A 5,961-nucleotide genomic window follows, 5' to 3' on the forward strand; every position below is an offset into this window, starting at 1 on the left:
CTGGTGGAGGTGGCAGGCCCTCACCCTTAGCGATGCTAGCGAGCCAGTTGCACTGCTGGTGGTGTGGTTGGACGGCTTCACGCCGCTGTGGAACTTGCACGGGGCATCGAGGGCTTGCTCGAAGGAGAAGGCAGGCAACCAGGCACCCTTGCCGCCCTTCTGGCGCTTGGGGCCGGGTTGCCCGGCCGGCTGCTGATCCTCGATAGTGGCCACTTGCCGGTTGTTGGTAGCCGGCTGCTGGGCCTTGCGTTTGTTGTCATTTGGCTGTTGGCGCCGGTTGGAGTCACCAGCCGGCGTTTGAGGTGCCGGCGGGAGCACCTTCCCGAACGCGTCAACCCGGATCTCCGACTTCATGGAGGAGACGGTGGTGGCATACTTGTGCGCCATGACAAGAAGGTCGTCCAATGTAGCCGACTCATCGGACAGAAGCTTGTGCTTGAGCAGGGTGCCCTCTCTGCACCCGACATTGAAGTACTCGATGGCCTACACCTCGTGCACCCCTTCGCAGGAGTTGCGCAGCTCGTCCCAACGTGTTAGGTAGTCGCGGTTACACTCAGTCGGACCCTGGACGCACATGGAGAGCTGGCATGGCTTGGGGGGGGGGGGCGCTTGTAGGTGCTGGTGAAGTTGTGGACGAAGACGTCGGTGAAGTCCAACTAGCTGTTGATGCTGTAGGGTTTGAGGCTGTTCAGCCATGTCCGGGCCGTGCCCTGGAGCATGAGTGGAACATACTTCATGGCAATGCGCTTGTTGCCGTTTGCTATGCTGACTGCCATGGCATAGTCGGTCAGCCAGTCCTCCGGCTTCATGAAGCCGGTGTACTTGGGAGTATCTCGAGGGAGTGAGAACCCTTTTGGGAAGGGCTCGTCACGGATGTGGGGGCTGAAGCAGGACAGTGTCGGCGTCCTGGATTTGGGGGTATCCAGCCCTGCCTGCCTGCGGCCTACCACGTGGCTCCATCAACGGCCTGGTACGACCCAGCTTCAACACCAACACCACTGTCGGATTTCGGGTTCCGGCAGACCCTTGAGGTTCAAACTCTGGGGTGCGCACGAAGATCTCTCCTCCAACCAGCTCATGTCTCGAAGCCTCGCAAGGAATCTAGGTCAGAAAGAAGAACACACAAGGGACACGAGGTTTATACTGGTTTAGGCCACCATTGTGGTGTAATACCCTACTCCACTGTGTGTGGTGTGGTGGATTGCCTCAGGGGCTGATGATGAACAATACAAGGGGAGAACAGCCTCGCGAGGGGCTGTTCTTGAGCCGGTGCGATGAACTGCTTGGATGAGTTCAGTCGCTTCTCTATCTCTAGTCTACCCAAAACTCTTCCCTCTCCGAAAATCTCTCCCCCCACTCTGTGGTGGCTAGCCCTATTTATAGAGGGAGGCCCTGGGCCTCGTCCCAAATATCGAGCGGGAAGGGCGCCAACAATTGGCCATTTTGAAGGGGAACATCTAGTACACTTATCCTGACAAAAGTTGGTATTTGACTGCCAAAGACTCTGTTGGTGACGCCGTCCTGGGCTCCACGGTGACCTCCATCCTGCCGCTCTGCTGGTCTTGGTCTTGTTGCACCGAAATGGTAACCTTTGCCTGATGCCTTGGCTTGTGCTTGCCCCCTTTGCACCGAAGGGGAAACAAGGAGACTGCGCATGCCGGCGCCCGCCTAGTCCCGGTCGTCATGGCTTGCGTGACAGGCACCTCGCGAGGTACCCTGCCTTGATCTCTCCGCCCCCTCGCGAGCCCACCTGATGAGGCTGCTCCTGAGGAAGCTTCCCGTCGTCCGCCCCGCGAGGCTTGGCCACTCGCGAGGGTCTTGAGCTTGAGACGATGAAGCTGGGCTGCACTGGGCCCCCACTTGAGCCACGCCGCAGGCCCCAGGCAGGCAAGTCTGGGGACCCCCGTTCCCAGAACGCTGACAGTAGCCCCCGGGCCCAAGGCGCGCCCGGACTTGGCTTAGCAGAGAAGCGAAGGGGCAAGTGCGAAGCGCCGCGGGCCCCAATAGCCTGCGGCCTTGGGCGCCGCATGGCGATTGATAGGACGTGGGCATCTCCGCTTCCCCATGAGGCCTCGGCAACCGCACGACTTGACAAGTCCCTGCATGCAAAAACGGGTCATGATTACGTGCGATCATGGAGGCCGACAGTTGGCCTCCTCCAGCTATAAGTATGGAACGGCGCGAGCCCTTCCAGTCCACTTCTCCCTGCTTCGCCTCTTCTTCTTCACCTCGCCCTTGCTCCACATTACACCAATGGCACGGATCCGCCGGTTTTCTGTGGAAGAGAAGGGAAAGGCCCCCCGAGAGGGTCCCGACCCGCTTCCGCCAAAGAAACAGCCAGTCCCTTGCCGTCGAGATGAGGGCTCTTGGCAGTAGGCGTCAAGGCCCTAGTACGAGCGGCCGCCGCCTGGGTTTCCACTGCCCTTGTACGCCCGAATCGAGGGCCCTGGAGAGGAAGGCGCCGAGCGACACCGACGGTGCCGCCGTCGACGTCGGCGGGTTACGGCGGTGCGCGTCGTCCCTCCTGGAGTCCATGCCGAGGGCTCTTCTCGCGAGCTTGTGCTTCATGCGGCCATGCCTCCTCGATCTTGGATTCACCTTCCTCCCTCCTTCGCCTTCGAGATTCCGCCGAGGGGGCTTCGGGAGCTCTGGCTGTAGCACGCCGACTGCAACACCCCCGCGACCGAGGCGGAGGTCGAAGTTGTCGCCCCGGGCAAGGTCTTCCTGACCCGTGGCTGGGGCAAGATCGCCCGAGTCTGTCGGGCAGGGGGCGCCCTCATAATCCATCTCGAATACGGTGGCGCCTCCTTGATGTTCTTCAAGGTCTTCGATGCGGAAGGATGCCGGCTGGAATGCTGCCCCAAGGGAGGCGGCCGGGGCATCAGAGTGGCGAGGACCAGGATTGCCAACCGCTTCCCCAGCAGCTCCTTAGGCAGCAGCAGAGGAGCTGGAGGGTCCAGCGGCTCCCCCGAGCTTTGCGCGGCTCCGAAGACGAGTGACGACAGCTACGAGCCTCCGAGCTCGCGTCGCGCCCGGAGCAGGGCGGCTGCATCAGGCTATCTGTGCTGCTGATCTGGATGGAGTTGGCGCCGGCGCCTGATGACCCACTGTTGATGATGGTGTCTCCTGCGGAGGCGCGCATAGTTATCACTCCTTAGCACCTTTTGTTCCCTGCGAGGAATCTAAATGACACCCCATGGGGGTATGTAAAGGCGCCTGCCATGTCTTTTGTGAATTGTACATCCTTATGATGAAACGGTGCGAGAGGCGCATTCTGCCCCGACTCAGCTCCCCCTTTCTTTCCTCGCGAGGGCTTGGTGCTCTACGCCGACAGGTCCCGGTCCCCGGGCAGGCTTCAGCCGTCGCTGGTATGCCAGGTCGTGATGCCGTGGTCAAGGCCAGGAGGTGAGCAGCCCAGGGTCCAGTAAGAGCCCCTGAGTCGCGATGCTCAGGAGGTCCCCTTTAGCGCTCAAGCAGCCTACGTTAGGCAAGAAAGGCAGGCAACGTTGCCGTGACAAAGCTGCAGTAGGCGAGGGTTTAGCGTTGAGTCGGTTCAGTTTTCGCGTGACTTATCTTGTAGGTTTGGAGTAGTTTTTGACGAGGTGCCCAGCCTGTGTGGCGGCAGCTGGGGTGTTGCTGGGTCAGGTCCTTGTGAGCTTCTTCCCTCTTCCCCGCACTTTCCTTAATGCTCTACGTCCTCAGGTCCCGGCCCTCGAGCGAGCTCAGCCGCCGCTGGTATGACTGGTCGCAATGCCGTGGGTCAAGGCCAGGGGGTGAGGGCTGGAGAGCCAGTAAGAGCCCATGAGTCACGATGCTCAGGCGCCCCCTTTTAACGCGCGAGCGGACCGTGCGAAGAGAGGGATAGAAAGCTCGCGACGCCCCCAACATTACTCCTGGAGCGGGTCCTGCATACCAATCACAAGGGAAAACAAGGTTTGTTGTTATGGTTGTCAGCCAACCATTGGTCGCTCCGAGGGAGTGATTGGGGCACTGAGGGCCTGGTGAAGTGGCGCCTTGCGGGGCTGCCGCGGCCAAAGCTCGGCCACTCAGATTTATCGGAGTTGCAGGGACTGACCCATATGCAAGCGCCGTGCCAGAGCGAGTGGCCCCAAAGGTAGGTGTCAATCGAGCATGCGATTAAGTCAAGCAGGTTAAGCACGAAGGAGCAAATCCATTTAGATAGATGCGGAGAAGCAAACTCCACTGGGTCAGGCCCGAGCAGCTTGGGGATAATGCAGCCCGAGGGGCACCCCCAACAAGGTAAGCAGAGAGCATAAGCAAAACGGATACATGCCGCAGGGACGGACCCACGCGACCTGGGAATGATGCAGCCCTGTGGGCGCTCCCAGCTGAAAATGAAACTTTGAAAGATGTCACCTGATACCGTTGGAGATGAAGGGATGCTGAAGTAGCGGACGACGCGCGATGAGGAAGCTGACCCTCACGAGCTCCCGGGACCAGGAACCTCGGGAGGCTCCGGGGGCACGGGTGGATCTTCGAGGACCATCTCCATCTCTGCCAGGACCATGCAATCCCTAACCTCCTAAGCCTCCAAAATGCTCCTCAGCAGGCGCTGATGAGCTGCGGCTACGTTCGGCAGGCCGAGAGGCATGCGAACATAGCTGTGAGGTGGACCGTTGCAACGTCCCACGCGCGAAGGCCAGAGGCGCTCCTGAGACGCGGCTCGGTTGAGCCCTGGTACATCGATGCAGACACATAGCCCACCATCCTCGCCAGGATGGGGGGGGGGGGCTACGGCGGGCAAGCGGCGGCTGCCGCGCAAGACTCTTGACTCCTGCAGCTCCTGAGTGTTTCTCGCGATGAACTCCTGAGGGTTTGGCCCTCCTTGCCTCATACCTTCCTAAGGGAAATGTGCTTTGAAGCACGCCTCTAGGTGGTGCCCGAGCACCTCCCTCGCGACCTTGGCAAAGTTGATGGCCCACCAGGTGAGAGCCCCCGAGCCTTGCCTGAGGAGGGTGCCGGGCGGGCCTTCCTATGCGACAGAGGGTGGCGCCCCTTGAACGGGCATGTATCCTAACGCAATGCCTCCGGAGGTGCCCGCCTCCTGATGGTTTGGGCTAGGTGAAGTCTTCTCTTCTTGGGGACTGCCTCGGGGAGGCTCCCGCTCCTGTGATCCGGGTCTTCGATTGCTGCGACCTGGAAGGCACTCTCAAGAGAACACACTGCATCCTTTTCTTCGCAGGGGACTGTGATGACTCCACCTCTTCCTGGCATCTTGAGGACATTGTAGCCATGGTGAGTCACTGCCATGAACTTGGCCAGGGCTGGGTACACGAGGATGGCATTGTATGGTAGGCGAATGTGGGAGACGTCGAAGTCAATGAGCTGAGTGTGGTAGTTGTTGCGCTGCCCGAAGGTGACAGGAAGACGAACTTGCCCTATCGGAACAGTGGAACCGTCAGTGACTCCTGAGAAAGGCTTGGTCGGCTGAAGCTAATCGTATGACACTTGGAGATTGTTGAACGTCTCGACAGACAGGACATTTAGTCCTGCTCCACCATCAATGAGGGTCCTGGTGACTTGCACATTGCTGATGACTGGGGAACAAAGCATTGGGAGGACACCGGCCATTGCCGCGCACTTGAGCTGATCCACTGAGCTGAACGTGATAGCGCATGCAGACCACCTAAGAGGGCGCGTGGCCTCAAGCTTGGGGAGGACTGCATTCACCTCGCGAGCAAATTGCTTGAAGATGCACTGTGAGGCTGGGGCCTGGGCGCTGCCCAGGATGCAAGCGATTGCGTGAGGCTCCTGGAAGCCCCCAGCCCCCTCGTCCTGATGATGGTCTTCATTCCTCCTCGGCGGTGGTGGCAGATGAGGGAGGCCTGCGTTGCATTGCGGGCGATCCTCTTGAGGCTGATCCCTCCATCGTCCATCACGAGGCTGGTCCAGCCAGCGGTCCTCGCGAGGTCGGTCACGCCATCCTTGGCGAGGGCCACG

This window comes from Triticum dicoccoides, chromosome 1B, assembly GCF_002162155.2.
Source record: "Triticum dicoccoides isolate Atlit2015 ecotype Zavitan chromosome 1B, WEW_v2.0, whole genome shotgun sequence".
Classification (NCBI taxonomy): domain Eukaryota; kingdom Viridiplantae; phylum Streptophyta; class Magnoliopsida; order Poales; family Poaceae; genus Triticum; species Triticum dicoccoides.